This window comes from Helianthus annuus, chromosome 11 (assembly GCF_002127325.2).
Source record: "Helianthus annuus cultivar XRQ/B chromosome 11, HanXRQr2.0-SUNRISE, whole genome shotgun sequence".
NCBI lineage: Eukaryota > Viridiplantae > Streptophyta > Magnoliopsida > Asterales > Asteraceae > Helianthus > Helianthus annuus.
This window is the reverse complement of record NC_035443.2, coordinates 178,580,068-178,596,523: the sequence shown is the minus strand read 5'-3', so window position 1 is coordinate 178,596,523 and position 16,456 is coordinate 178,580,068. Positions and strand designations below refer to the sequence as shown.

Sequence of the window (16,456 nt, the reverse complement as noted above, 5' to 3'; positions counted from 1 at the left end):
CCTTGCAGCCTCTGTGATCCACCATGCGCACGTGGTCAAAAATACAAAGGCGGCTCTTAAGCAGCTCGCAGCGATGCGAAGTGGAAAGTGCGCCATCAAAGCGCCACATTGCGCCTCATCGCCCACGCCACGCGCACACACGTATGTGCGAGTGTGGGTTAGGGTGCTCCGCACCCTTCGCGGGTACACTAGTGAGTGCTTCCATGAAAAAATAAGGAAGGAGAGTTCCCACTTAAATACCCCTTTAAGTTTCATCTCTCATCCGATGTGGGACAAGGTGCCACTTTCCCACTTTTTTCAGCATTCAAGTTTCAAACACCAAACTTTGAGCATCGATATCTCATTCATCTTAGCTCCGTTTTGGACGTGGTTTAGTTCGTTGCGAAGCTCTTCAAACATAGAACACAAACTCACAAATAAATATATAAAACCCGCTCATTTTATTATATTTATTTCTAGTCTAAAATAGGAAAAAATCATTTTCCTATATTTGTGAAAAATACTATTTTCACAATTTTCCAACACTAAAATCCAACTTCAACTAATGCAACAAGAATCAACGTTTCAATAGTTATCATCATGGAAAACATTCTATAATATACCTAATATGACATGATCCGAAACAGCGTAAAGAGTAAAAGTTACACCATCAACCCGCCTAAGGGTAGTACACAGGTTCCTTAATAAAGTCATTTACCATCTACAAAGAATGCATGATAAACACATAACTGAAGCAACATGAAGATCCTAACAAAGAACTACAAGTTTGGAATGCTAATCTACACGGGTGCATAAGAAATTGTTGGTCGAAACAAACCCAAGTATCGAAAGTTGACTCAAACTTAAATGTAACATTTGATGATAAGTATATAATGCTCAAAAGTCAAAATCCACTTCTTTATCTGTAGTTGGTACGTTTGGATGCTGGGAGTGGAAATGGGAAGCCTTTGATGAAGATGCTCTTATCCAACCCCTAACAAGTTAGAGCAACAAGAATGCGAGATCATGGAGCACCAAAGAAGCCTTAGCAAAGGATTGGATAGACATATCCAAAAATACAAAGTCCATGAATCAACAACAAGCAACATCTTTCTAGAAGTAGATTCTTAATCATTTTACAAACAAAATGGTTTACAAACCAAATGGGAAGTGCAAATCAAATCGCACATTAGCTGAACTCAAAGTGGAAATACATGCAAACTATGATCCACAAATTTATCGGCATATACAACAACAAAATGACCCATCATAGTAGCGGTTAAATGAATGTCTATACGCTCCAATCGGCGCACATTCAGTATATAGGCTGGAAAAACAAACCGTTTCCTCATGACACGCCATGGAGAATACTTCAAAACCAGGGAAAATTACATTTTTCGTCATTTGTGTTTGTATTAGATTGCAATGGATGACTTTTAACTTCAATAATTACAGCCAAAATCCTTTATTTGGAAAACTGATTACATTGTACGTCCTTTAGCACTAACCAGGTTAAAATTTTCAATTAAGTATGGCATTTGCCTTGCACATGAGGGTAACTTGGTAATTTTACTCATTTATGTAAAATATATTTAATAGATAATATATAAAACTAATATATATATATATATATATATATATATATATATATATATATATATATATATATATTAAATTAAGTCCTTCTCTCTCTCAATCAACCCTCTCTTTTTCTCACAACTCGTCCTTTTTCTCTCAAACTTTTCTCCACCACCACCACCACCACCCCAACCTCCAACAACTACGTGCATCACCTTTCTCTCAGCTCCTTCTCTCTCTCACACATAACCCTAACCATTAAAAACCCAAGTATAAAACCCATATCCGTACCATCATAACCTTTTGAGGCGTTTTTGTGTGGCCGCTGATTTTTCGTCAGAGTTTCAGACTTACCTCCACTCTTTTGCTCTTCGTTGATAGAAAGAAATTGGTAGGTGGTGGTACCGTTGGAGAAGGAGAAAAAGGATGGGGAGATAAGAAAAGACTGGAGGTGGTGGTCGGTGATAGTGGCGGCGATGGTTTCCCAGGTTCAATCTGATAATATGACGATGGCAGTGGAGGTGGTGGTCGTCGGTAGTGGTGGCGGTGGTTTCCCAAGTTCAATCTGACGGCAACATAGTCCCGAAGTTACGACGGAGGCATGTGTAACGACCCGTATTTCATACTTTCTATTTTAGCATGCTTGTATTCGTACTTCGTTTCAATCTTTGTAATCTCGAGAGTTTGTTCATAATGGAAATTGCATTTTATTCATACCTGTTTATTCTGTAACACCCCGAAAATATTAATGTTACGTTTTAAACTAAATATCAGTAATAAGTTAAGATAAAAGACTAGGAAAGATAACCTAGTTAGTAGGAATCTTAACATAATATGACAAGTATAATTAAATGCCCTTTTTCTATAGCTTATGCATAATTGAGGGACCAAACTTGTCAAATCTGGAACTTTAATTATTACTAGTAAAACAACACACCAAACACACACCTAAGTGTGTGTTTGATCGACCAGAGCTTAGGGCGACCAGGAGGTTTCTCCATCAAACCATAACATACACAAAATTCACCAATTGAAGGTTCAAATCAAGTCCAAATTAAAATCTGAATATAGATTCGTGATCACCTTGACTAAGGGATCGTAAAGTATGCAAAATTTCATGATTTGGTTCTATCTTAAATTTTAGATAAATTCATGAGATTCGAATCTGAGCATGCATGATAGTTGTTTTGATTGAAATAGTGTATAGGGATGAACCCTAGCCGATTACTTGTTGAAATTTGGCTTAATTCTTGTAAAAGTCCATAATCACCATTAGAGGTGATATGAGAATTTTGTAGGAAAATATGGAACATTAGGAATATGATGTTATCCTAGTGTAATTCAAGTTCTATGAAATAGGTTCAGAAATTATTGATGTGAAAATTATGTGAAATTGCCTAAATAGATGTTTATCATGGCTAAATGACGAATGTTAAACTTAATTATGAATTGTTAGAAATCATGCACATAAGATGCTCGATAAAATGCCTAAAAGACATTGATTGACACAAATTGTGGTGTTTGGCTAAGTTAACAAGCTTAAGTCATGAGCCGAAAGGTTCTAATGATAATTGGCTTGTGTATTTTAGGCAACACGAGTGAGGCGTCGGGAAGTCAAGCCGGTGCGGACACTCGCTTAAAAGGGAAGCTTTGAGGTACGTGGCTAATGCTTCTACAATATTGATGATTTAGTTTTCATTGTTAATGTTTACTAGCTATGAACAATAAAGGGATGTAATGGTTTGGTTGCTTGAATGAGGGATTTCATAATGGCAAACCAAACGGGTTATCAATGGTGGGTACAAACCGGGTAACGGGAGTACCTTATCCGTAGACCATAAACCCGGGTGTCGGGTAATGGAAAGAAAAGTAATAACACGCAAACCGGTAATGGGAGCGTGGGTGTTGAAACAAGGGACCCAAAACGGGTCATACTTGTTGTAAGGAAATGTCCCGTATTGTGCCTTGGTGACTTAAAAGTGCAAAAATTGGAATAAACGGGTCAAAACAGCAAAACAGGAAAATATGCAGAAGCTACCTTAAGTTACGGTAGCTACCGTAACTTACGGTAGCTACCGTAACTTACGGTAGAGGGTGATTTGTTACGGTGGTTCTTTACTGATTTACGGCAGGCCATAGTTGCCCAGTGGCCACCGTAACTTACGGTGACCACCGTAAGTTACGGTGGAGCCCAGCCAAATTTTGTTAAACTTGTATATTTTCATAGATTGAATCCGTTTAAGTATACTTTCGATTATGCGTAGTTTCTAAGGAATCTTACACTAATATTTGTTAAATTTTCCAGCTTCAAGTATGCCAAGCATGCGGATGATGATCAATTCAAGGCTCATGAACCGAACACATTCAAGAAATTGTTCCGCAACTTTTGTCGTAGTTAACCATTAATGAAACCTTGTAATAGAAGGAATACTTATGTATCCTATTATTGTCTTTTGGAAGGTTGATAAACTAGTACGTACTAAGTTAGGATTAATATTAATGTTTTGTTTTAAACTAATCATGAACATTCTTAGCTATTTGGTAAGAATTAGTATGATATAAACTAGAGTGTTACAAGTTGGTATTCAGAGCTAAGGTTAAGGAGAATTGTGTTCGGTTCAAGGCTTGATCAACATCCGGTAAGAATTTATTTAAAGCAAATTAAATTTAAAAAGATTAAAAAGGGTAACGATTTATTGTGTATGGGAGGAGTATTGTGATATACTCGAACCCGGGAAGTACACTTAGTATAAATGATAAGGCAAAGTTATATACTTGGCCGAATAATGAGTACGAAGTCTCATGTAAAGGCATGAGAGTGATTGAACAAGATTATTTATCGAATCATTTTAACATTTCAGTAAGAAGATGTCGGGAGGTGCTAGTGACAATGTTCTATCCCTCACTACCGACGAGTTGAAAGAGAAGATTGACGGGGAAGTCGGAAGGGCCATTGAAGTTAGCCTACCAAGATTTGTGGAAAGAATGCAAAACACCTTACTTTCGACTATGGAGGAAAGGATTGGTGAATTAAGAGAAGACCTTACCAGTGATAGAGGCAAGGCTAAAGAAAAGAAAGGTTGTTCTTACAACAAGTTTATGGCGTGTAAACCCCCGATTTTCAATGGAGAGGTAGATCCAATTGCTTGTCAAAGGTGGATAAGCGATATTGAGGGTGTTTTCGAACGAACGCATTGTGATGAAAGTGATTTCGTGGCTTATGGGACTGGCCAACTTAGAGGCCAAGCCAAGGATTGGTGGGACAACCTCAGAAACGAAAGGGGTGTTGAAGCAATAAGGGCAATGACTTGGGAAGATTTCAAAATACCATTCCTCAAACATCATAGCCCCAAGGCAGTGATAAATAAGATAAAGGAGGAATTCATGCAATTGAGGCAAAAGGGTGAAACCGTTGATAAAATTACGGGGATGTTCATGGATAAGCTCAAGTTTTGTGATGACTTGGTCAAAACTGAAGAACAGAAAATCTATTACTATCACACCATGCTTAGGGCTGAATATAGGGAGTTCATGACCCCCTCACATTATGAAAGCCTCACCGATATAATCAATGCGGCGCGGGAACGCGAGATTGAACTAAAAAGGCAAGTTGAAAGAGGTGAGAGAAGGGCCTTGGACGAAAACCCGAGTCCCGCAAAGAAGCCAAAGGTAGCTGAATATTCTAAGAAAGGAAGTGCAAAAGGAGGTTCTCCGAGTTGCAAAACATGTGGACGCACTCATAAGGGTGAATGCTACTTCAAGAACAAACCTTGTGTGGCATATGGCAAGATAGGGCATGGGGTTGCAAATTGTCCAGACAAAGTAACGGTGTGCTATAAATGTTACCAACCGGGTCATAAAAAGTCAGAATGTCCGGAATTGGTGGGAAAGAAAGAGAGTGCCGACTCTAGGGATGAAACCCCAAAAGCTAAGGCAAGGTCGTTCCAAATCACTGCTGCTGAAGCAAAAATGGAACCCGACGTGGTTACAGGTATATTTACTGTAAATTCGATCCTTGCACGTGTTTTATTTGATACAGGTGCGAATAAGTCTTTTGTTTCACATAGATTTATTCAAAACCCCTTGTTTAAATTAACAAAATTACCTATGCCAATGGAAGTAGAAGTAGGTAATAACAGAAGTTTTCTTGTTTGTGATGTATGTCGGGAATGCAAATTGAATATCGATGGCGAGGAATGCTCCATTGATTTAATACCCATGTCCATGGGTGAATTTCAAGTGGTCATCGGAATGGATTGGCTATCCCGCTACCATGCTAAGGTGATATGCTTACGTAAGGAGATACACCTAACGTCTCCGAGCGGAAGGCGTGTCATCATCTATGGGGAGAAGGCTTGTAATCCCATGATATGCTTGATGGTAGAAGCCCGCAAGTTTATACTACACGGGTGTAAGGCATATTTAACTTACGTACGTGACGTCAAAAAAGAAACGCCAAGGATTGAAGACGTACCTGTGGTGCGTGAATTCGAAGATGTCTTTCCCGAGGATCTTCCGGGAATGCCACCGGAGCGCGAAATAGAGTTCGGGATTGAACTGACTCTGGGTGCTAAACCAGTTGCTAAGACACCTTATAGATTGGCACCGTCAGAACTGCAAGAATTAATGTCTCAGTTACAAGATTTACTTGAAAAGGGATTCATCCGGCCTAGCGTGTCTCCTTGGGGAGCTCCCGTGCTATTTGTAAAGAAGAAGGACGGGAGCATGCGGATGTGTATTGATTACCGGGAGTTAAACAAACTCACGGTAAAGAATCGATACCCACTCCCGAGAATCGACGACTTATTCGATCAATTACAAGGCGCTAGCTGGTTTTCAAAAATCGATTTGAGATCGGGTTACCACCAATTAAGGGTAAAGGAAAATGATGTACCAAAAACGGCATTCCGAACACGATACGGACAATTCGAATTTCTCGTGATGTCTTTCGGATTAACGAATGCGCCCGCGGCTTTCATGGACCTCATGAACCGGGTTTGCAAGCCGATGCTCGATAGATCGGTGATTGTTTTTATAGACGACATCCTCGTTTATTCAAGAAACGAGGCGGAGCACGCTTACCATTTACGAGAAGTATTGGAGGTATTAAGGCGGGAAAGATTATATGCTAAATTCTCAAAATGCGCCTTCTGGTTACGAGAGGTGCAATTCCTAGGGCACGTCATAAGTGCCGAGGGAATATTGGTGGATCCGTCGAAGGTGGAAGCGGTGTCAAAATGGAGTCCTCCAAAGAATCCATCCGAAATTAGAAGTTTCTTGGGGTTGGCAAGTTACTATCGGAGATTCATTCAGGATTTCTCCAAAATCGCAGCGCCGTTGACCAAATTGACCCGCAAGAATGAGAGGTTCGTCTGGGGAAGCGATCAAGAAAAGGCATTTCAGACATTAAAAGAAAAGTTAACCTGTGCACCGGTGTTAACTTTACCGGATGGTACGGAGGATATGGTAGTGTATTCGGATGCATCACACCTAGGCCTTGGGTGCGTGCTAATGCAAAGGGGAAGGGTGATCGCATACGCCTCTAGGCAACTTAAGCCACATGAAACAAAGTATCCGACTCATGATCTTGAGTTGGCAGCCGTGGTCTTTGCCTTGAAAATCTGGAGGCATTACTTGTATGGTGTGAAAAGTACTATTTTCACTGACCATAAGAGTTTGAAGTACTTCTTCGATCAGAAGGAGTTAAACATGAGGCAGAGACGTTGGTTAGAAGTGGTGAAAGACTACGACTGCGAGATCCACTACCACCCCGGGAAGGCTAATGTGGTGGCGGATGCCCTTAGCCGAAAGGATGAATGCGTTCCAATTCGAGTACGGTCTATGCAGTTGGTAGTAACTTCAAGCTTGCTTGAGCGAATCGGAGAAGCCCAAACCGAAGCGGTAAGGGAAGAAAATTGGAAGAAAGAACGTATAAAAGTGATGGTAAAAGACCTAACGGAAGGAAGTAATGGGATGAAATACCGGAATGATAGGATTTGGGTCCCAAACACATGTGGTGTTAAGAGTCTCCTGCTTGACGAGGCTCATAAGTCTCGCTATTCGATCCATCCTGGAGCGACTAAGATGTATAGATATTTGAAGCAAAACTATTGGTGGCCGGGGATGAAAAGGGATGTGGTTAAATATGTGGAGAAGTGTTTGACTTGTTTACAAGTCAAAGCGGAGCATCAAAAACCATACGGTAAGTTGCAACCATTAGACATTCTAGTTTGGAAGTGGGAACAAATTATAATGGACCTGCTAACCAAACTGCCCAGAACCAGCCGTGGTTTTGATGCCATTTGGGTAATTGTGGATAGACTAACCAAAAGTGCCCATCTCATCCCTATCCGGGAAACATATACGTCAGAGAAGATGTCGGAAGTGTACACTAATGAGATAATAGCACGCCACGGAGTACCGGTATCCATCGTATCCGATAGGGATACCCGGTTCACTTCAAGTTTTTGGTGCGATTTCCAAAAGCAAATGGGAACTAAATTGTTCATTAGCACCGCGTACCATCCCCAAACGGATGGTCAAAGTGAAAGAACAATACAAACATTGGAAGATATGTTACGGGCGTGCATAATTGACTTCGGGGGTAGTTGGGATATTCACCTGCCGTTGGTTGAATTTTCATATAATAACAGTTACCACGCAAGCATCGGTATGGCTCCGTATGAGATGCTATATGGTAGGAAGTGCCGAACTCCGGTATGTTGGGGCGAGGTTGGTCCGCGTGAACTTGCACATAAGGATATAGTCGGACTCACGAATAAAAAGATTGACATAGTCCGAGCTCACCTGAAAGCGGCTCAAGATCGACAAAAGGCGTATGCTGACAAACGAAGAAGACTAATAGAGTTTCAAGTTGGTGATAAGGTGATGCTGAAGGTATCACCATGGAAAGGAATAATCCGGTTTAGAAAAAGGGGAAAGTTAAGCCCAAGGTTTATTGGGCCCTTCAGAATCATCGAGCGGGTCGGTAGGGTGGCATACCGTCTCGAACTGCCTGCGGAGTTGAGTGGGATACATAGTACGTTCCATGTGTCACATCTCCGGAAATGTCTAGCTGACGAAACCGCGTATATCCACTACGATGACATCGAGGTGGATAATAGTCTCAACTACGCGGTGAGACCAATTGCGATTTTAGACCGTAAGGTGAAAAGCTTGAGGAACAAGATGATCTATCAAGTAAAGGTCAAATGGGAACACCGAAAAGGATCAGACACCACTTGTGAGTCTAAAGAGGAAATGAGACGACTACACTTTTCGGTACGTGTATAAATTTTGTCTTATACATAAACAGGTTTCGGGGACGAAACCCTCTTTAAGGAGGGTGGACTTGTAACACCCCGAAAATATTAATGTTACGTTTTAAACTAAATATCAGTAATAAGTTAAGATAAAAGACTAGGAAAGATAACCTAGTTAGTAGGAATCTTAACATAATATGACAAGTATAATTAAATGCCCTTTTTCTATAGCTTATGCATAATTGAGGGACCAAACTTGTCAAATCTGGAACTTTAATTATTACTAGTAAAACAACACACCAAACACACACCTAAGTGTGTGTTTGATCGACCAGAGCTTAGGGCGACCAGGAGGTTTCTCCATCAAACCCTAACATATACAAAATTCACCAATTGAAGGTTCAAATCAAGTCCAAATTAAAATCTGAATATAGATTCGTGATCACCTTGACTAAGGGATCGTAAGGTATGCAAAATTTCATGATTTGGTTCTATCTTAAATTTTAGATAAATTCATGAGATTCGAATCTGAGCATGCATGATAGTTGTTTTGATTGAAATAGTGTATAGGGATGAACCCTAGCCGATTACTTGTTGAAATTTGGCTTAATTCTTGTAAAAGTCCATAATCACCATTAGAGGTGATATGAGAATTTTGTAGGAAAATATGGAACATTAGGAATATGATGTTATCCTAGTGTAATTCAAGTTCTATGAAATAGGTTCAGAAATTATTGATGTGAAAATTATGTGAAATTGCCTAAATTGATGTTTATCATGGCTAAATGACGAATGTTAAACTTAATTATGAATTGTTAGAAATCATGCATATAAGATGCTCGATAAAATGCCTAAAAGACATTGATTGACACAAATTGTGGTGTTTGGCTAAGTTAACAAGCTTAAGTCATGAGCCGAAAGGTTCTAATGATAATTGGCTTGTGTATTTTAGGCAACACGAGTGAGGCGTCGGGAAGTCAAGCCGGTGCGGACACTCGCTTAAAAGGGAAGCTTTGAGGTACGTGGCTAATGCTTCTACAATATTGATGATTTAGTTGCTTGAATGAGGGATTTCATAATGGCAAACCAAACGGGTTATCAATGGTGGGTACAAACCGGGTAACGGGAGTACCTTATCCGTAGACCATAAACCCGGGTGTCGGGTAATGGAAAGAAAAGTAATAACACGCAAACCGGTAATGGGAGCGTGGGTGTTGAAACAAGGGACCCAAAACGGGTCATACTTGTTGTAAGGAAATGTCCCGTATTGTGCCTTGGTGACTTAAAAGTGCAAAAATTGGAATAAACGGGTCAAAACAGCAAAACAGGAAAATATGCAGAAGCTACCGTAAGTTACGGTAGCTACCATAACTTACGGTAGAGGGTGATTTGTTACGGTGGTTCTTTACTGATTTACGGCAGGCCATAGTTGCCTAGTGGCCACCGTAACTTACGGTGACCACCGTAAGTTACGGTGGAGCCCAGCCAAATTTTGTTAAACTTGTATATTTTCATAGATTGAATCCGTTTAAGTATACTTTCGATTATGCGTAGTTTCTAAGGAATCTTACACTAATATTTGTTAAATTTTCCAGCTTCAAGTATGCCAAGCATGCGGATGATGATCAATTCAAGGCTCATGAACCGAACACATTCAAGAAATTGTTCCGCAACTTTTGTCGTAGTTAACCATTAATGAAACCTTGTAATAGAAGGAATACTTATGTATCCTATTATTGCCTTTTGGAAGGTTGATAAACTAGTACGTACTAAGTTAGGATTAATATTAATGTTTTGTTTTAAACTAATCATGAACATTCTTAGCTATTTGGTAAGAATTAGTATGATATAAACTAGAGTGTTACATATTCATACATAAACACTCACGAAATACACATTTTATATAAAAACCGAGCCATACATTGAGTTTATATTATTTCGGAATGTTAATCACACGTGTATCATCATTCATACTCTTGCATAAACTTAAAAAGCCAAAAACATGCTTAATTATGAGTTTCTAGCATAAAATAATGGGATTATCAAACTCTAGGGGTCAAACTGCAAATTCTAGAAAATTTGGTAAATTCTGCAAATGGTGCACGCCCATTCAACTGATGCGCACGACCATGCAGAATGCGATCCGCATGACCGTGCACCTGATGTGCACCACCCTGTGTTCTGTGATCCGCACGACCGTGCACCTGATCCGCACGACCGTGCAAAAGCTCTAGGTCTAGCAGAATGTTTTCAAACTCGCGGATTTTAACTCCTTTTCCCTCCTTTCAACCCCCAATCACCTCATTTAACACCCAAACCCTAATCCTAACGATAAATACAACCCATTACCACCTCCTAAATACTTTCCACACTCCAAACACTCTCTCTAACACTCTCAAATCTCTACATTTCTCAACTTCAGGCAAATTCATCTAAGTTCAAAACAGTGAGTTTTGAGCTTGTTTCTTCACTTTTCTTCATGTTTTTCTTCTCCTTCTTTGGAAGACCTTTAGGAATGTGAGACACCCTTCTTAATGCTTTCTGAAGGGACATTAATTTTATACTAAAATTTACAAAAAAAAAAAAAAAATTCGGCATGACCCGTTTGTAAATATAACGATTCCCTGTTTTAAAACAAATAAGACCTTAACATAAGAGTTTCGACAACAAACTTTAAGTAACAAAGTGTGGCTAACTCATATTTTCCAAACCCTCCAACATGTTTTCATACACAACCATTTTCAAAACCAAAACGGACAAGTTTAAAAGATCTAGATACAAAATCAACATACTAACTAAGTTTTTGCCAAAATGTAAGGACAACTAAAAACCACACATGTTGAAAATACATACTACCAAAAACTAGAACCATACAAAACTAAACATCTTCGGAAGCGCTAGGTGGGCATGAATCGAGTGTGTTCGTTCCAAGTCGCCAAGCTATTATGCCGAGGTTTTACCTACATCAAAAAACAAATTAATGAGTTATTCCGTCATCTATAATATCCTTTTCCAATAAAACAATTTATCGATCTCTTGCCTTTACATCATACTTTTTGCACATACTACCCGTCAAACGGGTCATTACATTCTCGTCTCAAAATAGAGACATAACATTCCATTCCTTACTTACCCGTTAGTAACGGATAATAACATTCTTAACATTACTTTCATCCGGTCCGTATAACACGACGAATGCTTTTCTTTTTCACTTAACTTTTCATCATTTGGTTCCTTCGTAATGAACCGAACATGATACAACTTTCTTTCTAAATTTATGTTTCATAAGACCAATTTATAACGGATCATTCTACATACTAAATAACCACTATGAACTACCACATTTATGGTTTTTAGCACAAACGACAAATCACAAAATAAACTTTGAAGGCCTAAAACAACATACCTCCATCTTGCGCGTCTTCTGCTTTCCTAACGTTTGAGCTTTCTTCTTTTACACCTACTTCAATACATTCATCCATTTAGCCCAAACCATTTCATTCCATTATTCACATGATTCCCCATATGACAACATTATCATAAAATTTCCAAATTTCACATATTTGTTTCTCCTAGACATTTCATCGAACACTTGGCGGTGTTCGCATTGATAGGACATTTTGTACAAATATTCAAAGGCATAATCCTACTAGTTCATCTAGTAACTTACCAACAATCAACCAATTTCATAAATCCTTCTTAACCTTCACTGATTTATTTAATATTTCAAATATTACAACAACATCATATGTTAGAATTACACATGATTACTTCTATTTTTTGATCATCTCATTCATAACATATTTTTTATCAAACGGGTTTATACTAAAATCATTCAATGACCTAAAAACAAGCATGATTCTTGTTCTAGAGGGCATTCCTAACTCCAATTTACACATTTTGTTACATGAACTCAATATAGGGTTGTAGCCCACTTCCTACAAAATCATAATTTCAAAGAATTGAACTTACCACTTCAATAATTGAGTTCAGTAGAATGTTATTTGATGTTCATGCAGTGGATTATCCCTCAATTTCGAGTTTAATTACTTGATTTCTTTGAAGCAAGGGTTTCCCTTGTGCTCATGTTCTTGATCGATTCCTTGTGCTCATGTTCTTTGAAACAGTGTGTGTTTTAGGGTTTAATCCTTTTTAATAAATTGAATTTTATTAATTTACACCTTTGGCCCTTCTAGTTTATTTACTTATTTATCTTATACCTTTTTCATTATATTACTAATATTTGTATTATTTCCATTAACTAAGTTAAATCTTTAATTGATTTAACTTTTATGTCTACTAAATCTTTTTGAGGTGTTATAGAATGTTACCACAAACTTACCATGGTAAACTAATATGGGATATATAACTAACTCACAATAGACATTCAAAAACAAGCATACCCAAGCTATCGGTCCCTTCCCTTATAACTAACTCACAATAGACATTCAAAAACAATCTGTCGAAAAATAACCTGCTGATCAAGCATATATAACCACCTATCAGTCCCTTCCCTTATAACTCACAATAGACATTCAACAGTAAAAAACAATAGACATTCAAAAACAAGAATACCATGCAATAGGCATTCAACAGTAGTTAAATAAGGATCATTGTTAAAGATCATTAGTCCTACATTGTCATAACCAAGGATCATGATATATACACAAAATGCATGTTTAATTTAACTTAACCTACATATTACACAAAACATCCTAATATATTATAGTTCAACTACGCAACCATTTCCTGTTGAGGGGGAAACTAGAAGTGCAGGAAAGGGCGGCCTCGCATTTTGACAACCAAGGAAACCCCAATCGATCCTAGTGAAACACGAATCCTCATGTCCACTGCAAACACAGAACGATCCATGTTCAATACCCCTGTTTTTTAACCTGACATTACTTGTTCTGTAACCTGACATTACTTGTTCATTAACCACAATCACAATACTTGTTCGATTTTACCTGACAAGTGCGAGAACAGGGAGGATCGCCGGTGGACAGGTGGATCGACGGTGGACAGGGGCATCGCCGGTGGTGTGGACAGGGGGATCGGCTCTGCTGGTGGAGGTGGAAGCAATGTGTCCTCTGATTGGCTCATTCTCCGGTGGACAAGCTTAGGAAGGATCGTCGGTGGGTGTGGTTGCCGTTGATGAGGAAGAAGAAGTGGGTGGAGTGTGGTCGATAAGCTTAGGGGGTAAGATTGTAGTTGGGAGTAATAGTACAGGGGTAATAGTATTATATAAGGTAATATTAAGGTAAAATTACATTTCTGCCCTTTGACCCCCTTTGACCATTTAAAGATAACAAGGGAATTTGACACCGGGGGGTAAATGTGCGACATAACAACAACTTTGGGGGGTAAAATTGCAATAATTTCGTTAGAGGGGGCCAGAGTGCCAATTGGCCTAAACCACAGGGGGTAAAATTGCAGTTTACTCTATTCATAATATTCAAGAATCTATTAGAAGATTCCATTACATCAACTATGGGTATGTTTAGCAAGATGGTTTTCGATGGAAATGGTGGTGGTGTTGTGGCTGGGATATTGTATAAATGGGTGAACTATGGTAAAGGATGGAGATCAGAAGGTGTGAATGAGTTGATGGTGGTTTGGTCTGTAGATCAGAAGGGGAAAGAGAGAAGAAAAGGAGAGAGGGGTGGGGGTGGGAAGGTGGGCAGGTGGGCAAAATAACCAAAATGCCCTTCATTAAACTGAGGAGAAGGACAAAAAACCAAGTTTTTTTTAGAAATTTGAGCTGACTTTGCTTTTGGACCAAAATGGCAACAAAAATGAAACCACAAGGACCCAGATGCAAAAAGTTTCAAATTTGGACTAAAATGACAAAAGTGACCAAACCTCAGGAACAAAAATGACAGTTTACTCTAAGTTTATGCTTACTTTTAACTTCTAACATTTAATATGATTGATACAATTAGTGGTGATAATTTTTTTTTTATGATATGTATCTATAATTTGTGTTTGGATATTAGTTTACTTGATTGCCCATGACATTATAATCTAGTGGTATCTTAAAATTGGGATAAGGTTTAGAGACTATAAGGTTTTGGGTCTGATTCCCACAAGGGGGTTTTCTTATATTTATTGTTTTTCTTGCTGAATTGGTGTATAGACATTATTGCTTAGTGAAGATGTATATAATCGGTTGGTTTCGCTGGTGACACGATGACAACGACCCAAATTTACCGTTAGAAAAAAGAAGGTTTACTTGATTACGTAATTTTTTAGTTTTTGTTGGATTAGATTATTTTGAAAACTCAAAACCTAGTGTTATTCATAATATTCAAGAATCTATTAGAAGATTCCATGACATCAACTATGGGTATGTTTAGCAAAAGTAGCTGATGGTTGATGGCTGGAAGCTGGTAGTTGTAGCCAGGGGCGCAATATTTATGGGGCGAGGGGGGCGCCCGACCCCCCGAACTTTTCGGTCAGTAGTGTTATATATGTACGTTGCGTCTAAGAGTTTGTAGGTATATACGTTTTCGACCCCCGGTTTTATAAAAAAAATTTTAGGTATATACGTTTTCGACCCCCCGGTTTTAATTTTTTTTATTTATATAACCCAAATAAAATATTTAATTAGCCCATATATTATAGCCCAAATCAATATATCTGGTAGAATACTAGAATGTATATTATTATACAACCCAAATCAAATCATTATATAGCCCAACTTAAAAGCCCACCCTATAAAAAAAACCAAAATTCGTTTACTTTGGGACATCGACTAGAAGAATAGAAGCCACAATCCAGAACTGTAGAAGGGGGAAAAAACGCAGGTTCCAGTCTTCCAGAACTGTTCGACTTCAGCTTCTTGTTCCAGAACAGAAGCCAAAACGCTGCTCGTTGTTGTGGTCTTGTACTCTTGTTCGACTTCTTCGATCTTCATAAGGTTAAAGGTATGTGTTTTTTATCTTTAGGTTTAATTTAGGGCTGCAATTTATGTGATGTAGGTTGAAATTAGGAGTGAAATTGGTCCGGATTTTTGCCCTAAACTTGTTGAATCTTTCTGTAACTATGTCTAATTTTATTTGTTTAATCTTATTGTGATTTGATTTAGATAGAAATTAAAGTTTGAAATTTAGGGTGATTTGTTAACTTGTTTTGTCATTAGATTATGCTATGGGGAAGAAATAAAATGATAACTTCTTTTTTCAAAAGAAAGAATGAAGAACAAGTAGAGGGAATTGTTGATGGAAACAATGAGATTAAACATCAAAAAGTTTCAACAAGCGAACCGGTTAATGAAGCGAATAATGAACCGGGTACCCACCTTCCTCTCTCCTTTTTAATGTTTTAATGTCTTTGTTCGTTTGTTTGTTAAACAATGTTTACGTTTTAATGTTTGAGAACGTTTTTTATTTGATATTAATGTTTGACCCGACCCGAATCGAATCACCGACGTCCGACCCGAGCATACACCTTGAAACTACGCGATAGAATTTTTTTTTAGGTCCGTTACCTTCCGACCCCCCGAACTTTTTTTTCAAGCTTGCCACTGGCTGTAGCTGGTAGCTAGTAGCTGTAGCTGTTTAGATATATTTGGTGTTTGACAGAGTAGCTGGAACTTTTAATAAAATGTATAAAATGACTAAAATGGACATAACTAA

General features: G+C 38.4%; 2 long non-coding RNA genes across 3 annotated transcripts; one reads left to right on the top strand and one right to left on the bottom strand.

Moving 5' to 3' along the window:
* Positions 1-3,143: 3,143 nt before the first annotated feature.
* Positions 3,144-10,530, top strand: LOC110887403. The gene is made up of 3 exons (XR_002563283.2): positions 3,144-3,212; positions 9,772-9,837; positions 10,415-10,530. It is a non-coding gene; the product is annotated as an uncharacterized LOC110887403 (long non-coding RNA).
* Positions 10,531-11,541: 1,011 nt separating this feature from the next.
* Positions 11,542-12,923, bottom strand: LOC110887402. 2 transcript variants are annotated; one of them, XR_002563282.2, is made up of 3 exons: positions 12,792-12,923; positions 12,226-12,282; positions 11,542-11,779 (listed from the first exon to the last, which is right to left on the bottom strand). It is a non-coding gene; the product is annotated as an uncharacterized LOC110887402 (long non-coding RNA). The 2 variants fall into 2 exon arrangements; XR_002563281.2 differs by having other exon boundaries at positions 12,226-12,279.
* Between the last annotated feature and the right edge of the window lie 3,533 nt (positions 12,924-16,456).